Below are 19,141 nucleotides of genomic sequence, written 5' to 3' on the forward strand. Positions count from 1 at the left end.
GTACGTTCCTCAGCTCTGGCAGCCATCAGCACTTGTTGCAGACTAAGAGTTTCTCTCAGCATTTATTGTCTGACTGAATCTGACAAACATCCATCAATAACTCTTGCGCATAGCTTCTTCATCATGAAATTCATTGAAGTGACAGTGTTTGATGAGTACTGATGAGTTTCAGTCTTTCCACAACTTCATTGAGTGTTTCACCAACTCTTCAATGTTCTAGACTGAAAATGTATTGTTCATAATTAACATTTGGCACTGGATTGAACTTCAGATTCAGAGTATTTTTAACCTGGCATTACTTAACTTTTTCGATTCTCAGCATTTTCTTTATAACTTCTTTGACACCAGCAAGATTTATTACTTGATCATTTTTCTGTTATCAGTCTCTTCAAGTACATCAATGAAATCTTCAAATGTCTATATCCACGCAATCCATCCATCTCCAATATTTTTCTTTTTAGTGCTATCAAATCAAATCAAATCATTAACATTTATAAAGCGTGCTACTCACCCGTGGGGGTCTCAAGGCGCTATGGAAAGGTTGTGGCGTTTCAGAAAGGCGACAGCAGTGTAACTGTGAATGGGAGTGGTTGACATTGAGGGTGGCGCTCTTGCAGATGCTGTGGGCTGTCCATGAGAATCTGCATTATCTTGGAGGCCTGATGATGAATCTACCTCTAGGACATCCAGGACAGTCATTGCAGTTTAGACCTTCTCTTGGTCTCCATCAGAGCTTTGTCACTAGTGGGGACCTCAGGAGTTGTTTTGAGCTGCCACCTGCAGCTTTGGTGGTGTTCCGTTTCAGGTATTGAACAGCTCAGAATGAACAACCCTAGTGCTTCTTCGTGGGTCTCTCTTCCCGGTGCTGAGGTCATAACATTCCACTTTTCAAGACTCTGGTAAACATAGGCTCATTATGAATTTGGCAGCAATCACCACCGACCGCAGTGCTGATGGTGAACAAATGACCGCCAGTGGCGGTGAACTGCACACCGCCGTATAATGTTACCAAAAAGACAAACTTCCAAAAATCTTGCAACCTCCACCCACTACCAGGGCCAGCGGTAGTGGAAAGGCAGTACACCTCACCCCACCACTGCCATGGAGTCAAATCCACACCTACCAAATAATGATGCACAAGTCAACTTGGCGGACAGTGAATGTCGAACGACTATTGGCGGTACAGATCGCCACGGCCAGCAACAAATGCACACACTGGCAAGTTTGAAAAGCTCACACCTGACACACATCCACAACACTTTAGAACACACACATACACATCCCACAATCCATTGCAACGCCAATAGCACAACAAATATTGACACCAGAACACGTATACACTAAACTAACCATCACACAAGTCACATACACAAAAACACCAAGAAAATTCATACATTGCACACCCACCATCACAAGCCACACTCCCAACCATACAACAGCACCCTCACCAACCACACCCCACACCATGACACCACCTAAGCACCCACACTCCACCGACAGGAAGTTAAGGACCATGGTAGCCGAAATACTCAGGGTTGAACCACACCTATTTGGGGCACAGGTGCAGCAGACACCCTGGGCCAGGCACATGGAGCTATGGCAGAGGATAGTCAACAAGGTCAATGCAGTGGGAAACCATCCACGCACAAGGGACGACATCAGGAAGAGATGGAACGACCTGGGAGGAAGGTGCCTTCCATGGCATCCAGGCACAACATCGCCGTACAGAAGACTGGTGGTGGTCCCCCTTCCTCCCCCCAAATACACCGACTGGGAGGAGAAGGTCTTGGATATCCTGCACCCAGAGGGCCTCACTGGAACTTACTGGAGGTCTGGACTCGGGTAAGTCAGCTACAATACTCCACTAGTCTCCACACCTGTAATGCATGTATCACCCCATCCCTCTCATCTCCACCACAACTCCATCCCCTACCCAGTCCACAAAACCCACGCACTCATATCCTGCATGACCACAATCCTCCATACAAATCACCATCCAGCCCCCTGTGCACAGTCACCAACCCATGCATATAATCTCAGGAGCACCACAACACCCACAATGCACCACCTCCCCACAATAAATACATCAAAGAGAACACAAAGGGACTCTGCATGCCACCACATGGGAATCCAACCACCAATTACTGCTCACCAATGGTGCACATAAGAATGGGCAAGACACCCACATGTCAATTCTCTCACACACAGGTACCACCACTCATGCCACCCGGACGGAGATGCTAAGGAGTGCCAGTCCTCCACTTGAAGGTGAAGGGCCCATTCAGTAGAGTGCAGACGGATGTCTGGACACAGAGGAAATCCCTGGCCCATCCCACACCCCTGGACAGTCACCACCAAGGACACCACTGACACCCCTACCAACCAGCCACCACCATCAGCTCTGACCCAACACACCCACATCCAGTGTCCCCAGGCCACAGACTGGCTGCCCACATGCACAGAGGCCCAAGTACCCACCCACCACAAGCCAGGATTATGAAGGTCCCATTTCAAGTGGAACTGCCGGATCTGTGCAGAGGACACAGGCACAGGGGATAGGGCCAGTGTGAGGGTATCAGTGACCCAGGGGAGTGGCCCAAGGAGGGATGTTGCTGCCCAGGAGGCCTTTGCTGAGGTAGTGGGAGCATACCACCATTCCCAGGACAGGATGGGCCACATCCTGGCCACCTTGGAGGAGAATAGGGGAATCAGAGGCAGACCACCAAGAGGCCATGGAGCAATGGAAACAGCTCAATGCTATCATAGCCTCCATTGCAGGGGTGCTGCAGCACCAGACAAACATCCAGCCCGAGTCCTCCACCCACATGCAGGTCCCTTCCACTAGCCATGACACTGCCCTGCCATCTACATCTGTAGCAGCTACAGGACTGGTGGCGCTGCCAGAGGACTCACAGGACACCAGCACCCCTTCCTCTGCAGCCCAGCTTCACCCTCGCAAAGGTAGCCTCAGACCCAGACAACCCACTGAAACACCAGCTAAGACCAAGCCCACCACCAGGAATTGACTCTGCCCTGAACTGTCTCCCTTGGTTGCCACAGAGCTACCTTGTTGACATGAAACTACTACTTTACCACCTTCCAATGGCCCTATGGACTGTGCCCCTGTGTTACCAACAGCTGTTCAAATGTACCTGAGAATGTTGTTCATCATGTGCCCACTCCCTTCCACTGTCCCATCACTCATGGATGTTCTGACTTGGAATAAATACAATTGTGCATCCTAAGTCTCTGTCCTGATTTATTATGAGCAATCAAATGTGATTGTGTGTGCAATAGCCAGTTGCCATCATGATGCTGCTTTCATTGCAGGAGGGGGTCTAACAGACTGTAGTGTCTGAAGTATGTCACACTATACATTTCATTGCGTTAATTCACATCTGCCACTTCAGTCATGAATTTGCTACTTCACTGGTAAGGAACACCATAGCACTTACAACATGAGTCGCCCCGAAACAATGCAGTGAAGGCATCAGCATCATAGGAAATGTACCTGAGAGTCACTGGAAGTATAGCCAGATTAGCTGGGTCCTGGAGTTGATGCCTTCCCCCTCTTCTTCGCCATCATTCTCATCCCTCCTCTGAGGTGGCAGGGCTAGTTGGACAGTATCCTCCTCTTCCAGAAGTGCAATAGCTTTCCTCACAGCCAAGTTGTGCAGCATGCAGCAGGCCACGACTATCTTACACACCTTGTCAGGGACATAGCATAGGGATCCTCCAGAGAGACGCAGGCAATGAAATCTTGCCTTCAGGAGTTCTATGGTCCACTCAATCACCCTCCCAGTGCGACAATGTGCCTCATTATAATATCTTTCTGTGTCTCGTCTGGGATTTCTTACAGGTGTCAGGAGCCATTACATGTTTGGGTAGCCAGAATCCCTTGCAAAAGTGGACAAAAGAGGGTTGAAACACACACTATCTACTCCCATACAGCCCGCCTGTCAGCTATGTAAGTGATCCAGTGTCATACACACTCACCTATGAGCCAAGCTTTGTCCCTCTGTAGTTGTCCCATCATGTGTGTCACACTGCTGTTTCTCAGGACAAATGAATCATGGACTGATCCTGGGAACCTTGCATTGACATGTGAAATATACTGATCAGCAGTACACACCAATTGGACATTCATGATGTGATAGTTTTTTCTATTCCGAAACACCTGTTCATTTACTCTTGGGTGTATGAGGGCTAGGTGGGTACCATCAATGGCACCTATCACATGGGGGATATTTGCAAAAGCATAGAATCCAGATGTGATGGCGGTGAGATCAGCCCTTTGGGGAAACTGCATTTAACTTTGCAGGTGTTGCACGAATGCATTTAGGAAATTGGACAGGATGTGGCTGAACATTGGCTGAGATACCCCGGCAGCCATGCCTACTGTCACTTGGAATGAGCCTGTGGCCAAAAAAAGGAGCACAGATAGTATCTGCACAGTTGTAGGTATGGCATGGGGATTCCTATTAGCTGGCTTCAGAATAGGCTCCATTTCTGCACAGAGTTCCAGGATTGTAGCTTGATTCAGGCGGTAATTTATGATGATGTGACGTTCCTCTGTGATGGCCAGATCTTCCAGAGGTCTGTAAACAGATGGGGCTCTCCCTTGCCACATTGGTCTGTACCTATGGGGGAAGAAGGAAGACACATTGAGTTGGGACATACATTCATGTTTTACATGCGACACAAATGTACCTCACACAGACACAAAGCAGGAAGTAATCTTGTCAGGCTAATGTGTGGTGAGGTGTCTCAGTCACAATGGCATCACAGTGTCGAAACACTTCCCACCATGATTCAATGCGGAGGACCAGTACTCATGTCAGTAGTCAACGAAGAGGAGAGGGAATTGAGCCATGGATGAGGTCCCCGGCCAGGCTTTGGAGGCTGGGTGGATGCAAAATGGCGGCCTCCTGCCATACAGGTAGTGTAGTGTGGATGTGACTTCATTCCGTTGGCGTTACTTGTCATGTCGGTAGGCGGTGTTCACGTGCACCTGATCATTGGATAACATGGCTGTCAATGGGGAAGCTGGGCCAATCATGATCCCTGCTGACGGTGACGTGCACAGGTCTGCGGTATCTACCTCTATTTTGACTTGGCCTTGATACTTGATTCCTGCACTACGAGAAGGGAAGAACCTCACTGCATGTGCTGCTGTGTCCTGAATCTGGTCCCTGAGATGGCACGTGTTACAGGGGAATGGGCCCGGCCTTAGCCGTGGGGGTGCTGGAGAAGCTGGTGGACGGGGTCCTACCCCTGTATGCCAAGCTACATGGGTAACCAGAGGAGCAGGTGAGTTGCTATTTGTTCTCCTTAGATGTGTGTGAATGTGGCGGATGCTTGTATGCTTTTTTGTTCACTGTGTGAATGCTCACCCATAGTGTGTCTTGTAGTTTTTGGCTTGGAAATTGTCCATGTGTATGTCTCCATGGGCCATGTCAAGTTGAACGGGCATGGCATTTGTGCATGAGGCACCCACACTGAAGTCTGTTTCTTTACTCTGTGTGTCCCATGCAGGTCAGTGCCCATCAGAAGAGGGGACTGTGGCAAGCCATCGCCAAGGAAGTGCGGACCCTGAGGGTCTACAACTGGCGAAGCACCCATTGCAGGAAGCGGTGGGAGGAACTGAGGCGCTGGGCCAGGAAGACCAGTGATGGTGGTGGCCTAACCGGATTTGAATGGGTGCTTGAAGGCAGCACAGCAGCCACAAGGGGGTGAATACCAACACTGTTGTGATGCCACTAGGAGGAGTGTAGTTAGGTGCTAAGGGATGCATGCATAGTAGTTACAGGCACATAGACAGGTGTGTCCCTGCAGTCCTGCCCCCTCCACATCCGTGGGATAGTGTCCTTGGTAGTTTTGGCTGGGTCTGTAGGCCTGTGAAGGGTCCTTTGTTTGGGCCATTGTATTCAATATATCATCATGGACTAGCAGATGTGTTGGCTTATCATCCTCTCTTATTGGTTCACTTTACAAAGTGTATCAGAGTAGTGGGGCAGGATGGGAATGTCGTGTACTGTGGGGTCATTCCTACCAGTCAGGGGCACATCCATAACATGTGTTGTGTCTGCTGAGGGTTAGTGCCTGAGCTGGGTGGGAGTGAATGTGCCCCAACATGCACGTATTTCCTGGAATTGACATAATTCTTTCTTGTTTTGTCCCACCGTGCTCTTGTGTCCTTTTGTACTTTAGCATCATTTGGCAAGGGAGCTGAGGCACTGGCGAGTGGAGATGCTGCAGCCCACGGAACCCATGTGGCAGAGTCCACCGATGTCAAGGGGACCAGTGCGTTGGAGGGCGAGGGGAATACCACGGAGGAGGCAACTACCACTGGAGGTAGTGACTCCGATACCTCGTCCGATGGCAGCTCCCTGGTGGTGGTGGACCCTACTGGGCCCACCCATTCTTTGCCATCTTCCTCCACCCCCAACCATCACTGCCCTCCCCAATGAGTTGCCCGTGCTCGCTCACCCAGGAGGGTGGGCGTCTCCTTCGCCCCAGGCACCTTATCTCCTGCCCCAGTCAGCCCTGCTGCCCTCACGGAGGAGGCTATTGACCTCCTGAGAACTATCTCTGTAGGGCAGACATCCATCATGAATGCCAGTCGGAGGCTACCATCCCAGATCCAGCAATGCAATGCATACCTGGAAGACATTCACGGTGCCATGTCTGGCCTACAGAGAACTTTTCAGGCCGTGGCCTCCTCTGTGACAGCAGCCAGTGTCCCTGGTATTTCCATCCCCCCTCCCACCACCTCTACCCCTTCCAGCACCCCACTCCCTTCACCTATCCCAAGCACACGTACAGACAGCCATGCAAACAGATCAATACACAAGAAGCACACAAACACATGCACCACTCTTCCTACCACATGCAGTCACACACCCAACATACCAAAGCACGCACTACAACATCCACCTCCCCCTGTGTCAACCTCCCTGCCTCCCTGCCTGTCACCTCACCATGCACACCCACATGCACTGCACCCTCAGTCACTGCTGCTGCCCCCATTCTTGCAGTCACCACAACAGCTGACATCCAGTCATACACCCCAGGCACCACACCTGCACTCAACATGACTACATTCACAGACAGCTGTAGCACACTCACCCTACCCGCAGACACACACACAAAATCCATATACACTGGCAGCATGTCTTCTTCCACTGTGTCCACACCCTCCTCCCAAAACTCTCAAATGCTCACAATCATCCACACCACACATATCCACCATACATAAGCAGACTAAACAGGCTCCTCCATCCATGTCCAGGACACCTATACTTCATACCACCACTCCCTCCACCTCCACTCCCAGACCTGTCTCCAAAACCCCTCCAACTGCACCTAAGAAGCTTTTCCTCTGCTGTGGTGACCTGTTTGAACCCATGGCTTACCCGGTCTTGTCCCTAAACGTTCCCATGACCTCGCCCAGTCCACTCTTCCTGTTCAAAGTCCTGAACAGTCCACCCTTCCTATTCCCCGGGTCCCTCTGCCACCCCTGATCCAGGCCCACTCCCCCTCCTCCCAAGGGCAAGCCCAAACCCTCTCCACCTCCACCTCCACCTCCTAAACTTAAGCCCAAAACCCCCCTTCCAAACATGACTCACCACCACCCTTCCCCCTGTTCCCAGAGGTACCTGGCTGCCCCATAGAAGCACCTTCTCAGTGGAGTTTCCTTTGCCATCGTAGGAGTCAAGTGGAGCCTATATTTGCCCTTCTGGGACTTGTACATAAGGATTGGCCTATAGCCTTGTTCGTACATTTATTTTTAATCCAGTTGGAGTACATCTTAGTGCCCAGCAGTCCTGTTGGCACAATATTGACCCATTGTACAGCGTTTCACTGTGGGGGTGTGGTGTGCACAGGTGTGTTCATTGGTGCAGGTATTTGTTGGCTTGTGTCTGGTAAGTACATCTTGTTATGGCATGTATGGCTTGGGATAGTGGGAGGGGTTGGGAGTGGATTGCTGTGTGGGTGGGGTGGTTCCTGTCCCGGAACTGATGGCGGTGTGGTGTTTCATTATTTGGTGGGCGGGTAGGGCCTTTCCGCCAGGCTGAAGATGGCCTCCCCGTCGTCGGCGGGACTACCGAAATGGCAGTGTGTGGATGGCCTGCTGCCTGTTTCTGATGTGCTTCATTATTTGGCGGTCCACCAATGGTGCAGTGTTTACCGCCATGTTCATAATGATCACCATAATAATAGTATGCTTCCTTTTTCTTTGTTCTGTCAGCCAGCACTACTATTCACAATTGTATGTAGTTGACTGTACTTTGTAAACCTGTTTTATCCGCCTTCAGCATTAACACTCCATTCAATGTATAACTTTGTTTTGTGAGGCAGCTCAATACCTGTTCGCATGGTCTTTGATGTAGCTTCATGACCAACAATGCATAGACTTCTCAGTGAAGCTTTCTTTACATTCAAATGCTTCACACCGGCTTGAGTTTCACTTTGCCTCCATATACACCAGCAACGGACACTGCACTTTGACGAAGGCACACATGGCATGCACAAGCAGTCTGTTTCGACCACGACAAACTCTCTGGGAGAGCACTGTCATTCTTTGGGTTACTTATCCCCTATGTCGTCTACAGTTTCCTCCCCAACCTTGGTACTCGCCAAGGCCTATGCCACACATGGAGTTGTTAATCGCATGTCTTTATTCCACTGGGTGTACCTGTGAACTCCAACATTCTAAACCAAGCTTTCATTGCATTCTATTCTAGTGTTTACATCACACTTCCATGGAGTCTGTTTGGAGCCAAAACGGTTCTGTCCTAAAACAAGCAAGACACTACACTGACGTGGGGTTAATTGGAGCCTCTGAATCAAGTGAGACAGTGGGATGGTGTAAGTGAGAGTTAGATGAGCAAATAGAATCAAAAGAAGGGGAGCAGGAAATCAAGGCAGAGAGAGAAAGGGAAAGTGGGATCAAGTGGAACACAGAGGGAAAGGGTGCATTTGATGAAATGGAGAGAGAATTATGAAATGGAAAGTAATGGAGGGAGAAGAGAAAAGAGACTAGAAAACTGGATGAGCCTGTCATAGGTGAGGCAGGGATCTGAAGTTGTCAAAAAGCAGATCTGAGGAGTTCATACGATTTAATTGTGTTGTTTTGAATTCTGGTGCATATTTTGTAATGCAAATTTAAAAACGAAGTGCACATTCCAGTTGACATAGGACTTGGAAAAGCTAGAGAGACTGGAGGGAGGAAAAAGAAAATTATGAAGAATGATAAAATGGGGAGAGATACAGAGGAATGGCAGAATGCAAGTATTATGAACGAAGATAAAAAGTAATACATTAGCTAAGAGACGAGGAAGGAGGTAAAGACAAGGAGAGGGCAAAGACAAATGTCCAATGACAGGAGGAGAAAGTATTGCTCAAAAGAGACAAAGGCCTAGTCCATTTAAAACGTTTACACTATCATCAATCCTCTAATTGCTTTTTTCCATGTTTTCCAAGGTCCATTGTACCTCTAACCATACATAAGCCAGTATGGCACTGGAAGGAACATTGCACTAAACTTGGGCACTGGTGGCCTATGCATGACAAAGGAAGCTCTTTTGAGCCTTGCTAAACTCTTTCACTCACACTCTAGCCCCCACCCTATTGTAGTGTTAATTGAGCTATACAGAAACAACAACCAACACCAAAACCCTTGCTCCTTCCTGCACAAAGACAATCCTACATGCAACGGAGGCACCGTTGCACCATGGTGTAAGGGTGCCTGTGTTGGCACTAGGCATCCCAAAGTATGGCAAGGAAAAAACAGGAATGTGCCATATTGGGATACACATGGTGAATTCCTGCCCTTTCCCTGAAATGCGGCGCACTACAGCAAGGTGACTGCACCACTTATCCATAAATATGGCCCTTAACGTAACAAAGTAAAGAGGGTCACAAATTGCAAATCAATGTTTTTGTGACCTGTTTTGAATTTTGGGATGTATCCTATGTACTATAGCTCACATTCCAAAATGTGCAATCGAAGAAGGCTCCGAGCAAAATGCCTAATGAGGATTCATTAGGCCGGTTGTTATTTACAAATCCTTGTGATTCGCTACAAACACAGAGATGGTGTCCTGGAAGGCATGGCAGACTACCAACCCTGTGTTTGCAATTTCAAAATAGAATCTTTTTCTAAAGCAGCTGGTGTTCCTTAAGGGAACCAGTGCTGCTTTAAAGGAATAAAATAATTACATTTGTGAGCACTATGAAGGGAGCAAACAGTAGTGCATTCGATCTAAACCCACCACCCAAGATGGACCAGCACGATTCCCAAAGGAAAAGCTGTTTAAAGTGGCATCTTCTCCTCTTTTTAAAATCTGCTACCATCTCCCTTGAGGTACTGGTAACTTTTTAATGATCTCTACTGCAATTGCAGTTCCAAATTATAAATCAGAAGGGACTCCCTTTCACATTTCTTCCTAATTGAAATCCAGAATGAATAGGTAAACACATGTAGCTTAATGGAAATGTTTTTCTAACTGAAAAGTGGTTCAGTAGATAGCAAAAGGGCAATTTTATGAACTCAGAGGGTTTGCAAATGCCAAGGGTTTTTCAGGTCAGACTCTTAAGACTGAGGGCCTGATTTATAGTTTTTTAGCGCTGCATTTGCGTCATTTTTTTACTTACAAAATTCAATTATATTTTGTAAGTTTGGTCCGCTTTTGCATCCAAAAACAATCAAATGCGGCCCTAAAAAAGTATAAATCAGGCCCTGAATTTTTGTAGTTGCAATTTACATGTAAGCTTGTTTTTAATTGAAATGCCTAAATATTCATACTTTGAAACACACTAAATAGCACCTTGCACTGTGAACTTGTAGCTTTCCAAAAAGAAAGAATGAATTTTTGTTTGTCAAGATTTATGATTTTAATTAAATAACTGTAATGCTGAAGACAGGCATCACAGACCAATGGGTGCTTAGTCGAGTACCATCTGGTGGTCAGTTTATGACAAAATTGTAACTGGTGCATTGCCTAATCCGGAAGGAAGGAATGAATCTAATGTAATACTACGAATTGCTGAACATAAGTAGACTAGATTAAGCAAGGTGTCAAAAAACATCTCTGATGTATTCCAGTATTCCCATTGCTTAACATGTGCTTGTTGTTTCCGGTGCGGAGCACTGGCACTTATTTTTGAGGGCTGGCACTTATTTCTCTCCCTCAAGCATTTACTGTGAGCAAAAGACACATATCGGAAAGACAGAGGAAGAGAAAAATGAAAAAGCGTCACAATGGGAGAGAGCAGAAAGCTGCAAGGGTGAGCTGAAGGGACAGGGAGTGGCTGTAAATGGATTGAAGAGGCCCGAGATGGCTTCAGGATTAAGCTGCCTCTGTATTCTGCCTTCGCACATTTAATTGCAGCAGCTGTGTGTTTCAGAGGGGAGCTTTGGGCACTAGAACGTTCACTGAGTAATCTGCTTTATTTCTGGGGTAACAACAAACATAGGGCCTGATTTAGAGTTTGGAGGACAGGTTACTCTGTCACAAACATGACGGATATCCTGTCCACTGTGTTACGATCTCCATAGGCTATTATCCAATCGTAATACAACGGATGGGATATCCAACACGTTTGTGACGGAGTAACCCCTCGGCCAATCTCTAAATCAGGGACTATGGGGCTGATTTGCATCTTGGCGGAGGGAATACTCTGTCACAAATTTGACAGATATCCAGTCTGCTGCATTATTATCCACATAGAAAATAATGAAATGGTAATACGGTGGAAGGGATATCCATCACATTTGTGTCGGAGTATTTCCTCTCCGTCCAGACCTAAATCAGGCCCATAGTCTAGTTTTACCTTATCCTATGGATTAGAATGAAGATCTTCAATTAATTTCAGCAAGCTAAGTTTATTGCTTAAATTACATAATTTTAGCCATTAAGGACTATTCACTATCCAATCTAACAAGGAAGCAGAAGAAATTTAACAAATACTTAGGCCCTGATTTAAGAGAGCCTAGCGCAACTTTAGCGCCGCCTTAGCATCATTTTTTTTATGCTAAGATGGCGCTAAATTGTCCTTTTTCCCCGCGCCATATTTACAAAGTGGTGCAATGCATGCATTGCGCCACTTTGTAACCCTTTGCTCTACAGTATGCCTGCACCAGGCATAATGTATACAAAAAGGGGCGTGCCCTGGTTAGGGAGGCTGAGAAAATGGCACAAAGAAATCTAAAAAACTTCTTTGCAGAATGTTTTTTGGCACTTTTAACACCTGCTCAGAGCAGGAGTTAAAAGGGGTCATGCCATTATTTTCTATGGGCCGCATGTACTGTTCAGGGTTAGCGTCAGCATTTTGAGGCTAACCCTAAACCGTACATCAATAGCGTCAGAAATTCTGACACTATTGCCCCCTACCCTGCGCCATGGTGTGTATTTGAAAACAAGCATTGGGTGATTTTTCGGATCACTTCTGCTGATATACCACGCAGCCACAATTCTGTGAATTGGCTGTCCGTCTCAACCCAATTAAATAAGGGGTCAACACCCTGCTCTGTATCCCAGAAAGACTTTCCAGTACACTAGTTACTGGGCAATAAGGGTACTTTCTGATGTTGTAGCATAGTTGTAGGTTAAAAAGAAATTGAGAGATTCGAGGAATTGAACTGAATATTATAATGTAAATAGACTCAAAAATAATTATTCAAAATACTGACAAAAAACTGGGCAGACACTCAATTTTCTAAACTGAAAAAATTCCTGGATATGGTGAGTGTAGTGGGCATCATGAGCGTTTGAATAATATGCAATATACTTATTTTGCATACTGGACCAGATCTTTTGCTGCTTGTATCTTTGCACCTTACAAATAATTTGCACTTACTTTCTTGATAATATCTACTTGATTCGGAGGTCAACTTCCTGTGGGCTTTAAGATATTCGAACAACCTCTGTTGAAGTAACACATTTGATGGTTCGCTATTAACTCTTCTCAACATTTGTTCGCATTTTTGTGAATTTTTTAAAGCAGTGTGATACTACGGTGAATGCAGTTTGATTTTTGCAACATTTTTTAAGAATTTACTTTTGTTGATGATGCCGCATGACTCTGAATAATGTTTATAGAAATAATTGTAAAATTATTTTCCTGCATGCAGCAAATTCATGTAGTGTGCTAAACTAACAATAGTGAAAATGGAAATCAAACTAATTGACATTAATCAGTGAATAATCAATGACTGAACCGCGATCCCTTAGAGAAAATTTACTATGGTGGAAAAATTGGGCTAATAGAAATCTTTTACTCTGAGTTCAAACAGATCACCAGGCCTCCTATCTCGTCAACGCTTTAATTCAAGTAGTTTTTCAATAGGGAATACCCCACACCTAATACGTATCCTGAGATCAACTTCCATTGCATTCACATTGATAAAATTACTATTAATAATCTCCTGACATAAAAAATGTGCAGCTTCATAGTCATTCATAAGTTTACAGATCTCATTGTGTGAGATAATGGCTGTTCATCACGGGTAGTCTTTATTTAGGGAACTGTTATCTATTGTCCAGTGATGAACTTGTGAAGTTATTTCTAGCTTCCTTCTTAAGAAAAGGTGATCCACACCCCTCCACCCCAATGATATAAAGGGCAGTAATAATCCTTGGTATTTTTGATATTTGTTGATTCAAGATAACAGATGACACAGGAGTTAAAGAACAAGAAATCAAAATCACCCAGAAATCAGCGTGAAGAAAGCACACTTCAAAAGGACCTAGGCCCCTATTTATGGGAAAATGACAAAGTACGACGGTGCGCCAAAATTGGCAGTGCCGCATTCTGTCATTTTCACAACGCAGGGATGCGCTGTATTTAAGTGAATATGGTACACCCCTGTGTTGTCCCCTGTGCAGACGCTAAATTTAGCTGTCAGCGCCAACGCAGGAATCCTTGCACCATCATGCAAGGATGTCTGCGTTGAGGGGTGTGATTGTTCATGTGCGGGAAGATGTCCCTTTCCACACATAAACAATCACTAATGGCGCCTTGCAACTTCTGCAGAATGCAGCAACACAGAAGTGCCGAAGTGTCATTTTGAAATGATTGTTTATGTGCAGGAAGGGACACCTTCCAGCACATAAACAATCATTTCTGCCATTTTGCTCTTTTTCTGTGTGCTGCAGAATGCAGCACACATAGAAAAAGCAAAAAACAAGGAGGAATACAAGTACCTCATTGTGCCTTGCTAACACCATCCCTGTGGGTGGTGTTAGATTTTGGTGCTGCTTCAGGTTCACGAAATCTTGTAAATCTGAGGCAGCATCAAAATGCAATGGGTGTTGCTGTGGCACACCCACAGCAACACCCATTGCACCCCCCTCTGTCACTGATAACTGCTTCGGAGGGGCCCATATTTACAAGGAGGTGCAATGTCACAAAAAGTGGGGTCACACCTTCTTGTAAATCCGAAGCAGAGTTTAGCGCCACTGGAGCGTCACGTAAAGTGACACTCCAATGACGCTAGGGGCTCATAAATGTCCCCCCTAATGCTTTGTGGAACATCTTTTTCTGACTAAAGCCTTCTGATACATGGAAAAAATGATAAGTTATATCACAGGAAAAGATGTTGTCATCTTGGATTGGGAATTTCAAGCAACAAACTCAGGGAAGGGGATCATGTTGGAATGAATTAATGAATAAATGAACAAACAAAGGAATGGATGGATGGATGAATGGATGAAATACATACAGAGTGAAGCACTATTGCCAAAGGGCATCCTGGCACTTGAGGTCCACCATACTACTAAGGGAAAAAGTCTATCAAGTCAGGTGGGTCTTGAGGGCTTTTCTGAAACCCTCAACATTGTTCGTTAAGTATAAGGAAATAGAAAGGAAGTTCCACAAAGAGGAAGACATTAAAGAAAAACCCCAGAAAACACTGCCTCAACTCTAGCTTTTGTGAACATAGGCATGGAATAAAAGGGCAAAGAGGAAGGCAACAGTCAGCAGCACTTCCCAAAAGAAGGAGCTCAATCCATAGCATGCCCTATGGCAAGACAAAGAACCACATGGTGGATAGTTTTTAAAACAAGCATCCAGTAAAACATATTGTGAACCTCCGACACACTATCAGACTTTCTGCTACTGAAGACTAGACACATGGCCAAGTGCAATGAATAAATGAAAACCACAGAGAGGTCACTGGGATTAAAAAAGGGAAGCTCATCTGACGAAAACAGGTGTAGGTGACTGTGGTGACCTGAGCTGACAGACTAAAAACCTTTTTTCAGCCTGAAACAAGGCCGTGATTTATACTTTTTGGTGCAAAACTGCACCAACTCAGTTTTGCACCAAAAAGTTTTGCACTGGCTAGCACCATTTCTGTGCACCAGCCGGGCACCATATTTATGGAATGGTGCAAGCCTGTCAAAGGGTAGTCTAATGGAAAAAAATGATGTTAGTCAGGTGGGACTGGTGATATGGAAGAACGGGGTTTTGCACAAAAAATGTAGTTAGGTAGGTTAGAGTAAAAAAAATGACTCTAACCTGCCTAGAGTCATTTTCTGATGCAAAAGTATCCATTCCACATGACTCCTGTCTTAGAAAAGACAGGAGTCATGCCCACCACCCCAATGGACAGCACAGGGGACCAGAGTCCCCTGGGCATGGCCACTGCACCCAGTGCCATGAAGGGGGCCCCATGTCAGGGCCCCCTATGGCACTTTAAAAAATATACTTACCTGTACTAACCTATACTTACCTTAGACTGGGTCCCCCATCCCCCTCTTCCCCTCTGGTGTGGGTGAGGGTGTCCCTGGGGCCTGGGGAGGGCACCTGTGGGCTTATTCCATGGTATCCCACCATGGAAATAGGCCCACAGGTCCCCTAACGTTAAAAAATGGGGCAAAGCAAGCTTTGAAAAGAAGGATTAAGAATGGTGGCAAGAGAGGGCAGCTGAAAAAGTCTAAGAATGGAAGATGCCGACCTGAATATATTATCTGCAGACCCAGAAATGAGAAGTCTGAGGACCTCATCTTTAGAGACTAATGGCAGCACCTCATTAGATCAAGGGGGTCAAAAGCAGATCTTGATGATTATACATGTGCTAAGATGAAGAATTTGAGTCACGGGAAATGCCATTGTTGGTTTTCTTGTTAAGATGAAATATGGCCTGGTTACACCCAAAAAGTTTTAGAGGGAGAAACAATGGTCATACTTATTTCAATGCATGTAACCCTGGATACTATCCTGAAAAGGGTCCTGGATGAATGTCAAGCCGGAGCAATAATATCAGCAAAATAAACTGATGCAGCAGCAACAATACATTTTTGTACTGACCTAATTGTGTGAAAGCAAGAATGACAAATCAAATGCATGTCAGATATGTAATCTGTGGTTATTACATATCTGACATGTTTTTATTTGACAATACCCTTGATAACAATAGATATCAGACTAGTCACACTCACTGCTCCAGGAGAATGGTAGTTTACAGGACTCATCACCATGTTTGATCTTCTTATCTGTGCTTCCACACTTTGCAAGAGTATCCTTACACTGGCTTTCTACCTGGATCAATAAACCATTTAAAATACTGATGCTGGTTGGGCAGAATGAAAGAAAACTCTTTACCATGTGAGTATTTAAAACGTGCTGTATTTTGTTTCCATAAGTAAAATTCCATTCCAGCTCAGCTGACTGCTGCTTCTGCTCAGTTTCGTCAATAGTTGTAACACAAATAATAAGAACATTTTTGTGTTGTTACAAGAACACTTTACAGCAAAATACAATGCCGATGTGCTTACTAATGGTTCGTGAGAATCCAAAGATACCTTCATGATGTAAGCATACTATATTCAGCTCTACTGCATGTCATAGTATAAATAGTTAGAGCACAAACCCTGTAGGTTATGACTCTTGCAAACATATTATTTCAGTTTGAGACCTACCCTGGTCTCAGCTTTATATCTCTTAAAATTAGCATTATTTCATGACAAATTGCCAACTTCTGGACATTTTCATTTTACTGGCTTCATGACTGTGCCGCTTGTGAGACAGAGGTCACCAATTTCAACACTTGCCCTGTTTAGAAAGCCATTAACCCAAATTGGGCTAGAACAAGTCCCATCAAAATGAAGTGGATTTTAGCACGATTTATTGTGACGAGCAGTTCAGATCCTTGAAGGATACAGCATCCCTCTTATCCTGTGCCCATGGCCTTGGCGGGAAGGTTGTTGCAGAACTTGTCACGGACCATGCCACTACTAACATGGGCGGGAGTTACCTTCCCTCAGATCACACGAGTTTTGTTGGGTTTACCACCAGGAGTTACATTGGTGTTCTTGGCTTTGCGCAGGTATGCACATCACTTGTCCAGGTAAAAGTCTGTCTCATTTAGCGCCAGATTTGCGTCGTTTTTTTTTACGCAAATCCGACGCAAAGCTAACTCCATATTTATACTTTGGCATTAGATCCGTCTAGCGCCAAAGATCTTGGAGTTTGCGTCATTTTTTTGCGTGGACACATACCTTGCGTTATGATATGCAAGGTAGGCGTTCCCTTCTAAAAAATGACTCTAAGGCATGTGCGCCTTATTTAAACTCCCATGCAAAAATGACGCAGGGAGTGGGCGGGCCTGAAAAAATGACGTCCAGACGTTTTTGCGTCATTTTTTAACGCCTGGTCAGGGCAGGCGTTAAGGGACCTGTGAGCTCGGAAGGAGCCCAGAGGTGCCCTCCCATGCCCCCAGGGACACCCCCTGCCACCCTTGCCCACCCCAGGAGGACGCCCAAGGATGGAGGGACCCATCCCAGGGAACTTAAGGTAAGTTCAGGTAAGTAATTTTTTTTTGTTTTTTTGTGGCATAGGGGGGCCTGATTTGTGCCCCCCTACATGCCACTATGCCCAATGGCCATGCCCAGGGGACATAAGTCCCCTGGGCATGGCCATTGGGCAAGGGGGCATGACTCCAGTCTGTGCTAAAACAGGAGTCATTTCAATGGGGGTTCGGAGTAAAAAAAAATGGCGCAAATCGGGTTGAGGCCAATATTTTGCCTCAGACCTGACTTGCCCCATTTTTTGACGCCCAAGCTCCATTTTCCCCTACGCCGGCGCTGCCTGGTGTGGGTCATTTTCTTTGACGCACACCAGTCAGCTGCGCTGGCTAACGTCATTCAATAAATAAGGCGCCCGCATGGCGCTTTGGAATGGCGTTAACATTTTTGACGCACTGCGTCAAAAAGTATAAATATGGCCCTTAGTGAATAAAATCCTTCAATTTTAAGAAGATCCCGTGTTCCCTTTGGTTGCGGAGACTACATTTGTAGCCAGCAAAAAAGGCCTTGCTCTGTTCACTTACAGACATTCTGGTACTTTATAGTCCGGCTGTTGGCAGCTCGCAACCGGTCTCCAACTTGGAGGGAAAAAGAGGGTTTTTATTATTATTAAGTCTCATTCTTGTTTCCTCCGTAATGCATAAATATGAAGAGGTAATTTCCTCTGTGGTCCTGATTTGAATTTGTATCCAGGATATGCCAAAAGTATTTTAATCACTGGGAGGATGAAGGAACACGTCCTAAATAAAATAATCGTTGCTCGCTCAATGGACCTTTCAGATTTTAATTTCATGAACTCTTTTTTTCTAGTGGAGTTACCTATTGATGTAACAATGAAGGATATTTAATAAGTGGAATATTTTGCACTTTAATGTCCATATTTCTCAAATGCATAGACACTAAAATGATATTTTACACCAAACTAGAGGATCCGGAAGAAACTTTTGTATATTCATACCAAGACACTATTTTACAAATTCTAGCTGTTCAATATCGCAATATATTATTGAAAGAGGACCATTCAAACCAAGCAATTTTTTTTTCTTCACAATTCAAAGTATCATAATAATCGTATGATAAATATAGAGGCGAGAATAGAAGCTTTTTATTATCAACTAAATCCTCTGTTTTGTCCATTGGTGAATCTTCATGAATTATTATAGGACCAAATGGGATTGTAGAGGGATTTAGTTTAGCAGATGAGCTACCTTGATGATTGATTATTCATGCAGTTATGTAGCCAAGAATGTTTCAAATACCCCACAGGATAAAAACTTCAGTCCGGGCTCATGAGAATCAATGCTGTGTCTGTGGTTCTGAGATGCCCA

At 45.4% G+C, this 19,141-nt stretch overlaps 1 pseudogene; it reads right to left on the minus strand.

Moving 5' to 3' along the window:
• Positions 1-17,132: 17,132 nt before the first annotated feature.
• On the minus strand, positions 17,133-18,343 carry LOC138283553 (large ribosomal subunit protein eL33 pseudogene; annotated as a pseudogene).
• Between the last annotated feature and the right edge of the window lie 798 nt (positions 18,344-19,141).

The sequence above is a fragment of the Pleurodeles waltl genome, chromosome 3_1 (assembly GCF_031143425.1).
Source record: "Pleurodeles waltl isolate 20211129_DDA chromosome 3_1, aPleWal1.hap1.20221129, whole genome shotgun sequence".
NCBI lineage: Eukaryota > Metazoa > Chordata > Amphibia > Caudata > Salamandridae > Pleurodeles > Pleurodeles waltl.